The sequence below is a fragment of the Saccopteryx leptura genome, chromosome 6 (assembly GCF_036850995.1).
Source record: "Saccopteryx leptura isolate mSacLep1 chromosome 6, mSacLep1_pri_phased_curated, whole genome shotgun sequence".
Taxonomy (NCBI): domain Eukaryota; kingdom Metazoa; phylum Chordata; class Mammalia; order Chiroptera; family Emballonuridae; genus Saccopteryx; species Saccopteryx leptura.
The window spans coordinates 50,030,415-50,041,769 of NC_089508.1; the positions used below are offsets into that span (position 1 = coordinate 50,030,415).

Here is an 11,355-nt window from a genome sequence, read left to right on the forward strand (position 1 = left end):
GGGAAAAAAACAGTTTCTTCCATTTTAAGCACACAGCTGGCAGCCCTCACCCAAACACACCTGGAGGCACACTCAACAGAATTCACCGCTTGAAAGGAGACAGGAAAACGGCACCCAAATTGGACTTTTTGTAAATTTAGAAGGAAAGCTACTCCCCATCACCTCAAGTGCAGCCAGCACCCTCCCCCACCCCGGCCTGTTGGGACCTGGGCCCGCAGGTGTGACTGGATTTGCCACATGCAGGGAGACAAGAGAACTGAGCACAGCTGGGTCGTTCTGTGAATTTGGAAGGAGAGCTGCTCGACTAGGGGCACGAGGGGAGTCTCTGGGGTTTGCAGCACTGAGGAAAGACGGATGGGTGATGGCCACTAGGATTCGTGTGCTGAGTCATTCTTCAGTACCATGGTCACCATCTTCCTTCGGTGGAGCACTACCCTCCTAATAGCATCAGCCTGGGAGAAACCACTCGTCCTACCCTCCAGATTCCCTCTTGCCCCACTCAGCAGACATTAGGCTCTGCAGAGGAGTCAGTTGGCTGGACCAGAGAGTAGAGATCTGGACAGACTCAGGGGTCCAGTGAGCAGACGGTGACTCAGTTATTCAGTGTTAAGGAAGGGGAATATTTCCCCCACTTTCCCATGACTCTGACTGGTGTTTCCCCCTCATGGGAAATATTCTAGAACCACCCTCCTGGTTGCAAAGGACAGTCTGAGAAGAGTGGCTTTGGAGTGGGGAACCACACCCACCAGCCTTCCTGAAACCTGACAGGCACCTCCCCCTCAGAGGAAAGCCACTACCCCCATCCTCCCAACTCTCCCAGAGGCTCTTTAGTGACTGAGCCTACCAGGCAGCCAGCAGCTGGAGGCAGCTAGAGGCAGATTTCAGAGGGTCTTTTGCTGACCTACACCTGAGCCTAGATCTGACAAAAGCTGACCTCAGTGTGCAGCTTGGTCCTTTCCACGTGGTACTAGACCCAATAGTGGCGGCCACAGACTGTGGATCTCTCATAGCTCCAAATAGGTTGTGAAGGACCAGTAACTGGCAGCATTGCATGTTTACCTGCATCAGGCTCCCTCCCAAGAGGCCCAAAACCATCACACCCAGTGGACAGATTCAGACAACATTCAGAGCAAGATTCAGTTAACTTCACAAACAACATATTCAAAGGGAGACCTTGTCAGGCACCAAACCCAGATGAGGCAAGTTCCACTTCCTGTGCTCAGCACCGGTACTGCAACTCACACACTTTGGCTGATGTAGAGCCTCACAGTCAGCCAGACTGAGGCTCAAACTGACACATAGCAGGCCAATAGCAATCAAGTCTCAATACAACAGGATGATCCACATAACCCACACAAGGGTCATTCCTGAAACACTCAGTTCAGGTGATCAAGGAGACTGCATCACAGGACCTAACAGGACATCAACTACTATTTAAGGCCACCCCGCAAAGACTGGGAATCATAGCAGATCTATTTAATAAATAGAAACAAGCACAAAGAGGCAGCCAAAATGAGGAGAGAAAGTAGCAGGCCCCAAATGACAGAGCAGAGGAAAATCTCTACAAAAAGAGATAACTGAAATGAAGATAAACATTTTATCAGATATAGAAATCAAAGTAATGGTTATATGGATGCTCACAGAACAAGATGAGAACTTCAAAAAAGAGAGAGCAAGCATAAAAAGGGACATAGAAATTATATAAAGAAACCAGACAGAAATGAAGAATACAATATCTGACATCAAGAATACACTGGAAGGAATAAACAATAGGTTGGATGAAGCTGAGGATTGAATCAGTGATTTAAAAGACACAATAAGAAAAAAACAACACCCAATCAGAGCAGCATATAGTAAAAAAGAAATTAAAAACTGAGGAGAATTTAAGGGACCTTGGGACAACATGAAGCACAACAACATCTATATCAAAGGGGTACCAGAAGAAAAAGAGAGAACAAGGGATCAAGAACCTATGTGAAGAAATAATGACCCAAAATGTCCCTAACCCGGTAAAGGAAAAGACATTCAAGTCCAGGAAGTACAGCGAGTCCCAAACAAGATGGACCCAAAGAGGTCTGTACCAAGACACATCATAATTAAAATGGCAAAAGGTTAAAGAGAAAAGGACATTCTTAGAAGCAGGAACAGAAAAGCAGTTAGTTATTTACAGGGCAGCTACCATATGGCTGTCAGATGATCTCTCAACAGAAACATTTCAGGCTGGACAGGATTGGCACAAACTATTCAAAGTGGTGAAAAGCAAGGACCTACAACCAAGACTGCTTTACCCAGCAAGGCTATCATTTAAAATTGAAGGAGAAGTAAAGAACTTCCCAGACAAGAAAAAAGCTAAAGGATTCTGTTGCTGTCAAACTGGCATTACAGAAAATATTAAAGGGCCTCTATAAGAAAAAGAAGAGGGAAAAAGGGGGAACACAGTTAAAAGAAAATAATGGCACCTGACCTGTGGTGGCTCAGTGGATAAAGCATCAACCTGAAATGCTGAGGTTGCCTGTTTGAAAACCTGCACTTGCCTAGTCAAGGCACATATGGGAATTGATGCTTCCTTCTCCTCCTCCCTTCTCTCTCTCTCTCTCTCTCTAAAATGAATAAATAAAAAAAGAATGGCAGTAAATATGTACCTATCAATAATCACTTTAAATGTAAATGGCCTAAACACTCCAATCAAAAGTCATAGGGTTGTTGAAGAATAAGAAAGCAAAACCCATAATATGCTGTCTACAAGAGACCCACCTCAGACCAAAAAATACACATAGACTAAAAGTAAAGGGATGGAAAAAGATACATCATGCAACTGGAAATTTTTGAAAAGCTGGGGTAACAATACTTATATCTGACAAAACAGACTTTAAAGCAAAGTTTACAGTAAGAGACAAAGGACACTACATAATGATAAACGGAACAATCCAACAAGAAGATGTAATCCTTCTAAACATTTATGTACCCAATGTTTATATGTAAAGGGCACCTATATATGTAAAGCAGTGGTCCCCAACCTTTTTTGGGCCACGGACTGGTTTAATGTCAGAAAATATTTTCACGGACCGGACTTTAGGATGGGACGGATAAATGTATCACGTGACCAAGACAAGCATCAAGAGTGAGTCTTAGACAGATGGAACAGAGAGAATCTTGTCATTTTTTAAAAATAAAACATCGTTCAGACTTAAATATAAATAAAACGGAAATAATGTAAGTTATTTATTCTTTCTCTGTGGACCAGTACCAAATGGCCCACGGACCAGTACTGGTCCGTGGCCCGGGAGTTGGGGACCACTGATGTAAAGCACATGTTGAGGACATAAAAGGAGAGATCAATAGCAATACACTCACAGTAGGGTATTTTAACACCCCATTGGCATTAATGGATAGATCATCCAAACAGAAAATCAATATGGAAATGATGGCCTTAAATGACACATTAGGTCAGCTGGATTTAATTGATATCTTCAGAGCATTTCACCCTAAGGCAGCAGAATATACATTCTTGTCAATTCACATGGAACATTTTCTAGGATAGACCACATGTTAGGACACAAAACAAGTCTCAGTAAATTTAAGAGGATTGAAATCATATCAAGCATCTTCTCTGACCACAATGGTATGAAACTAAAAATCAATGAAAAAAATAAAAAAAAGAAACACACAAAGATATGGAGGCTAAACAACATGTTACTAAACCATGAATGTGTTAACAATGAGATCAAAGAACAAATCAAAAGGTACCTTGAAACAAATTAAAATGAGAACACAACAACCCAAAATCTATGGGACAGAGCGAAAGCTGTCCTAAGAGGGAAATTTATAGCATTTCAAGCCTACCTAAAGAAACAAGAAAAATCTCAAATGAACAATCCAACCTTATACTTAAAGGAACTTAAAGGGCCTGACCTGTGGTGGCGCAGTGGATAAAGCATCGACCTGGAAATGCTGAGGTCGCCGGTTCAAAACCCTGGGCTTGTCTGGTCAAGGCACCTATGGGAGTTGATGCTTCCAGCTCCTCCCCCCTTCTCTCTCTCTCTCTGTCTCTCTCTCCCTCTCTGTCTCTCTCCCTCTCTCTGTCCTCTCTAAAAAAAAAATGAATAAATAAAAAAAATTTTAAAAAAAAGGAACTTAAAAAAGAACAACAAGCAAAGCCCTAAGTGAGTAGAAGGAAGGAAATAATAAAGATAAGGACAGAAATAAATGAAATAGAGACAAAACAATACAAAAGATCAATGAAACCAAGAGCTAGTTTTTTGTGAGATAAACAAGACTGACAAACCTTAAACCAGACCCATCAAGTAAAAAAGAGTAGGGACCCAAATAAATAAAATTAGAAATAAAAGAGAAGTAACAACTCACACCAAAGAAATATAAAGGATTGTAAGATAATATTAAGACAACAAATTGGACAATCTGAATGAAATGGATAAATCCCTAAAAACATACAATCTTCTAAAACTGAATCAGGAAGAATCAGAGAATCCGAATAGACAGTTTACAACTAGTAAAATTGAAGCAGTGATCAAAAATTTCCCAACAAACAATAGTCCTGGACTGGAAAGCTTCACAGGTGAATTTTACCAAACATTCAAAGAAGAATTAACACCTTTCCTTCTCAAACTATTCCAGAAAATTCAAGAGGAGGGAGGACTCCCACGTTTATTTTAAAAGGCCAACATTGTCCTAATTCCGAAACCAGATAAAGACACTACAATGAAAGAAAATTATAGGTAAATATCCCTGATAAGCATAGATGCTAAAATACTTATGAGCATAGTTTGCTAAAAAATATTAGCAAACCAGATCCAGCAATACATTAAACAGATCATACACTATGATCAAGTGAGATTTATTCTGGAAATGCAAGGTTGATACAGCATTTGCCAATCAATAAACGAGATAAACCACATAAACTAAATGATGGGGGAAAATCACATGATTGTATCAATAGATGTAGAAAAAGCATTTCATAAAATCAAGCACTCATTTATGTTAAGAACTCTCAGTAAAGTAGAAATAAAGGGATTATAGCTCAATGTAATAAAATCCATATATGACAAACCCACAGCCTATATAAGACGTAGCAGACAAAAACTACAAGTGTTTCCCTTAATATTGGGAACAAGACAAGGATGTCTGCTATCACCACTCCTATTCAGTATAGTACTGGAAGTCCTAGCCACAGCAATCAGACAAGAAGAAGAAATACCAGGCATCCAAATTGGAGAGGAAGAAGTAAAACTGTCATTACTTGCAGATAACATGATACTCTATATAGAGCACCCTAAATATTCCATCCAAGAAAACTACTAGATCTGAAAAATGAATTGAGTAAAGTAGCAGGTTACAAAATAAACATCCAGAAATCAGTTGCATTTTTATACACCAATAATGACCCATCAGAAAGGGAAACTGCCTGACTTGTGGTGATGCAGTGGATAAAGCGTCAACCTGGAATGCTGAGGTCGCCAGTATGAGACCCTGGACTTGCCTGGTCAAGGCACATATTGAAGTTGATGCTTCCTGGTCCCCCACCCCTCTCTTTCTCTCCTCTCTAAAATGAATAAAGTCTTAAGAAAAAAACCCTAAAACAAAATAAAAGAAAGAAAGGGAAGCCAAGAAAACAATACCTGCAGAACATTATGCTGAGTGTCAGAGAAAGACAAATACCATATGATTTCACTCGTATGTGGAATCTAAAAAAAAAAAAAAAAAAAAGAACTAAGAAGCAAACTGGAGACAGATTCATACATAGAGAGCAGGCTGACGCAATTTTGGGAGGGGCTGGTGCTGAAAAAAACTTATGGACACAGACAACAGTGTGGTGATTGCTGGGAGGCTTGGGAGAAGAGATGGAGGAGGGCATAGGGGAGATAAATGGAGATGAATGAAGACTTGACTGCAGGGGGGTGAACACACAGTGCAGTGTAAAGAGATGTCTTGTATAATTGTGAACTTGAAACTTTATGATTATGTTAACTAGTGTTACCCTAATAAATAGAATTATAAAAAATTATTAAAATACACTTAATATATTTTCCTTGGATAGAAGATGCGTCAGATATTAAACTGAAAAGAACAGATAATACACTTGATCTTAGTCAATAGGCTTGGCAGCGATCATGATGCATTCCTTATTTTATTTCATTTTATTTTTTTAGGTGAGAGAAGGGAAGATAGTGTGGCAGACTTTATCATGTGCCTCAACCAGGATCCACCCAGCAGTCCCATCTTGGCCCAATGCTCAAGTACCAAGCTATTTTTTTAGCACCTAAGGTTGATGCACTCCAATTGAGCTATCTTCAGTGCCCGGGGCCACAGTCAAACCAATCAAGCCACTGGCTGCAGGAAGGGAAGAGAAAGAGAAGGAAGAGGGAGGGTAGAAGAAGTAGATGGTCACTTCTCCAGTGTGTCCTGACCAGGAATCGAACCCAGGATGTTCATACGCTGTGCCAACGTTCTATCCACTGAGCCACTGGCCAGGGGCTAATGCATTCTATGTTTTACATATATAAATATGTACTTTTGTTTTTGTATATTATACCTCAAGTAAGAGTTTATTTTAATCTATTTATAAAAATTGAAATGATGTTTTCCAAGATTAAATTGCTATTGTTCAAAGCAATTCTTTCTAATTCTCTGCATTTTTAATACTCTCCATTAGTTTGTTAGTTGCTTTCACAGAGTGCCAAGTTGATTGACAGGCATTGTTAATGGGTGGGAACAGAAGTGACATCTTGGTGAGCTTACTTGGTCTCTAGAAAGTTGCTCTTCAGTCTCTTAATAATTGTTGGGTCACTTGTTGGATTCCACAAGTCTCTTCTGATCCACTCCATTCATCCAGTCCATTTGGAAACTTCCTAAAGTAGCACTTCTTTTAGAACCACTCACAGACAGTTTCTGCTTCCTGTTTTAAAATATCTTAAAATTTACTTTAATTGAATGGTGTCTAGAGAGAGAAAGATGTAGGCTTCGGAGATCCAGGAATTAAAAAATAACTAAGGGGAGAAGGAAAAGCATTCTTTATATTCTGAATTTAAAACAGAGCAATATGAATAGGTACAAATATATAATTTTAGTTCTTCAAATAATATATTATCTTTATTTGATAAATGACTTTAACATGTTACCTAATTGAAACCTTTGCCAAAAATACAGCAAGATAATTCAGCTCTTCTTTTCCCTTCATTCCTGTACTTGGGGTGGCAGAGAGAGGCCTGGTTTCACTTACAGGAGCCACGGGATCTTTAGTCACACAGTCACCACTGCCTTCTGTCTCTGATGTGGTCAGTGCAAGGGAGAAGAACAATGATTTTCAGAGTCTGAACTTGACAACATGCTCCCTTATTCTTAAAGAAACAAAAAGGAAATTCAGTCTTAAAAAAAAAAAAAGTAATATAACTACATCCTTAAAAATTCAAATGAAGCACTCCCACTCCCAGGCATTAACCATTCTTAACAGTTTGCTGTGAATATAGTATTTCCTGAATTATTTATAAGCACACATGGGAATGTGTATTCAGATTGCTTTTTTTTACATTTATTTTACAAAATAAATTTATACTATGCATGCTGCTTTGCAACTTGCTATCTTCTCCCCAATAGATCCCTGAAATTATTTCTGAGTCAATGCATGTAAATCAACCTCCTTCTTTCTGATGGCTACGTAGTATTCTTTACTGAGTCTACAACCATTGTTAAGTGTGTTCATTGTCAACGTTTCACCTTCACACACATATATATTTAGTAATGAGCTTTCCTTGTTCATTTATTTTTGAAAATATGTGCCAATATTTCAGCACACCAAATTCTTACAAATGGCCTTGTTGAATCAGAGGACATTCTGTTTAAAATTTTGTAATATAGGCCCAAGTTTCCCTCTAAAACCTTGGTATAGTAGTCACCCTTTATTCATGGTTTCTCTTTCTGCAGTTTCAGTTAACAGTCAACCAAAGTCTGAAAATATTAAATGGAAAATTCATAAATAATAGTTCATAAATTTTAAGTTCCACACTCTTCAGAGTAGAATTGTGAAATCTCTTGTTGTCCTGTTCTGTTGTAGCTGGGACATGAATCATCCTTTTGTTTAGTGTTCCCATACTGCATACCCTACCCACCCATTAGTCCTTAGTAGCTGTTTCAGTTGTCAGGTCAACTTCCATGGTATCGAAGTGCTTGTATTCATGTAACCCCTAGAATAGACTAACTCTATGTCACAATGCCTGTGTATTCACCTCATTTCATCTCATCACATAGACATTGTAACGTCTCACACCATTACAAGAAGGGTGAGTACACTACAATATTTTCAGACAGAGAGATCACATTCATGTAACTTTTATTACAGTACATTGATTGTTATAATTATTCTATTATTAGTTATTGTTAATCTTACTGTGCCTAATTTATAAAATAACTTTATCATAGGTATGTATGTATAGGAAAAACAGCATATATAGGGATTGGTACTATCTGTAGTTTCAGGCATCCATGCAGGTCTTGGAAAGTGTGCCCCGCAGATAACAGGGGACTGCTGTACTAATTCTGCCCCCCCAGACATGGATGTAAGTGTGCAAACCACACCATTGTGGCTGGACTTCCTTATTTGGCTCTCCAATTACAGTGGCCTTTGTTTTTACTGACATTGCAGTTTAAATCTTATTGGTGCTACAAAGGGCCAAGTTTTAAATGGTCAGTTAATAAAGTTCCTGTAACCTATTCATTCTTTTAACATGTTGATGATTATCTTTCAAGTCTAGAAGTCTTTTATTGTTTTTTAAATAATACCAGGCAAAGATGTTCATCAAACTTGATCACAAGTGACTTTATGTCAAGTCTTGGGTCCTGCGACACATCATTATTTATGGATTCCCCAGACCATGCCATTGGTTGGAGGGCCAGATATGATGCATGTGATACACCATCATTCTTTAATACTACTATCTGTTTCAGCACAAAACCTCCACAACACAACAGCTTGGTTGTCAGTAACATTGTGTATTGATTTTTCAGTTATTTAACTCTCAGGAGAAACAGCTTTAGTTAGACCATATATTCTCCAAACCTTTTATTTCATTACATATTCAAAAGTTGTATCCCTCAACTGTCTTGGATACTTCAAATTTGAGTCCTGGGATGCCAAACCTACAGCTTTATGAATATACATCATTTAGCTGTGGCAGCAGCCTCCAGATGATTTTGAGAAAGCTAAATCTCTGCCAGAAACGTAACAACTTTCAAAATTTTTACATTCATCTTGTTTTAGTTCATAAAACACACTACTGTGACTTATATACATAATTGCATTTGCTGTTATTAAATAAATTCTTTATTTGAGTTAGAGAGAGGTCAGTTTGGGGAGGAATGGGCAGCTTCTAGTTGAATGCTCCTATGCCATTCAGACATCCTATGCCAGGGGTCCCCAAACTTTTTACACAGGGGGCCAGTTCACTGTCTCTCAGACCGTTGGAGAGCCAAACTATAAAAAAAACTATGAACAAATCCCTATGCACACTGCACATATCTTATTTTAAAGTAAAAAAACAAAACGGGAACAAATACAATATTTAAAATAAAGAACAAGTAAATTTAAATCAACAAACTGACCAGTATTTCAATGGGAACTATGTTCCTTTCACTGACCACCAATGAAAGAGGTGCCCCTTCCAGAAGTGCGGCGGGGACTGGATAAATGGCCTCAGGGGGCCGTAGTTTGGGGACTCCTGTCTCATGCGATCAGTGTACTGTACTCTGAAGGGCTTAGGTACGGTGACCAGCCTTTCTGCTTTACTTGGGAGAGGCTGTCCCAGTTTTAGCACTAAAGTCCTGCACCCTGAACAACCCTTACTTCCCGGAAAACCCACGGGATGGGTCACCCTATCAGTACAAACACATTCATCTACATTTGTTGTTTTGTCATTTTGCAAAAATGACAAAACGGTTATAAAAATTATGGCACATTTGCCCTGGCCGGTTGGCTCAGTGATAGAGTGTCGGCCTGGCGTGCAGAAGTCCTGGGTTCAATTCCCGGCCAGGGCACACAGGAGAAGCGCCCATCTGCCTCTCCACCCCTCCCCCTCTCCTTCCTCTCTGTCTCTCTCTTCCTCTCCCACAGCGAGGCTCCATTGGAGCAAAGATGGCCTGGGCACTGGGGATGGATCCTTGGCCTCTGCCCCAGGCGCTAGAGTGGCTCTGGTCACAACAGAGCGACGCCCCGGAGGGGCAGAGCATCGCCCCCTGGTGGGCAGAGCGTCACCCCCTGGTGGGCAGAGCATCGCCCCCTGGTGGGCAGAGCATCGCCCCCTGGTGGGCGTGCCGGGTGGATCCCGGTGGGGCACATGCGGGAGTCTGTCTGACTGTCTCTCCCCGTTTCCGGCTTCAGAAAAATACAGAAAAAAAGAAAAAGAAAAAAGAAAAAAAACTATGGCACATTTTAACATCTACATATAACATAATAACTCACTTATTAACACCCCAAATGTACAGTTCATTATATTTGGGTTATTCATTGGAATTTTTCTCAGTGTTAATTTACACATAGCAGTCCAGTAATGGCACAAATTGAAAATTGTAAGATAGACTTCTTCTTCATCTATTTTTTTAAAGAAAATATTATTTAAATATTCCTATCTTGTTATTAATTTCTAAATGTCAGAGTTATCAGTCAGACTTGAAAACACATTAAAGCAAGTCCTTGTTGAAAACAATCTCCACATTGTTCTTAATGACCTTGATATCCATTTAGCCATATATTGGGACTAGAAGCGTATATCATAAGTTATTTCTTTTCATTCCTGTTATTCTATTTCTATGACTTCAGGAATAGCCTCATATACATGACACATCTAAATTCTAAATGTTAAGGCCCTGTGAATGCCAGGCCTGGGCTAGATAGGCTCAGAGGGGTTTGGAGTGGAGTAGTCAGTGGTTATCTCACCATTAAAGAGGTAAAATTCAAGAGACTTAGGAGGGTAAATTACCAAAGGCAAAGTAAGCTTGCCCCTGGTGCAGACAATCAAGGACACTGATGAGAATTTTAATACAATAATAAAACTAACTGAAAGGTGATCTGCTTTTAATCACCACTGTACGTTGACAATTCTAATAAACATCAATGATAAAATAGTCTTCCCTAAAAAACAGTATGTTGTTGGTCTAACATTCTAAACAATAGCAGTGATGACTCTAGTTCTAAGACTACAGATAAGGGAAGCTTTGAATTAGCACTTTTGTTTACCACTTATACTTTAGCAGACATCATCCTGTTTGTGGAAGCTTTCCTGGAGAGCTCCTGGTTATACAGTTGGCTCTGATGCACTCAGCTAAGCACTTTTTCTCTTTTTTAAAAAA

At 39.5% G+C, this 11,355-nt stretch overlaps 1 pseudogene; it reads right to left on the bottom strand.

The window, feature by feature from the left end:
• Positions 1 to 6,014: 6,014 nt before the first annotated feature.
• LOC136377705 (U2 spliceosomal RNA) lies at positions 6,015 to 6,127 on the bottom strand (annotated as a pseudogene).
• Positions 6,128 to 11,355: the final 5,228 nt, after the last annotated feature.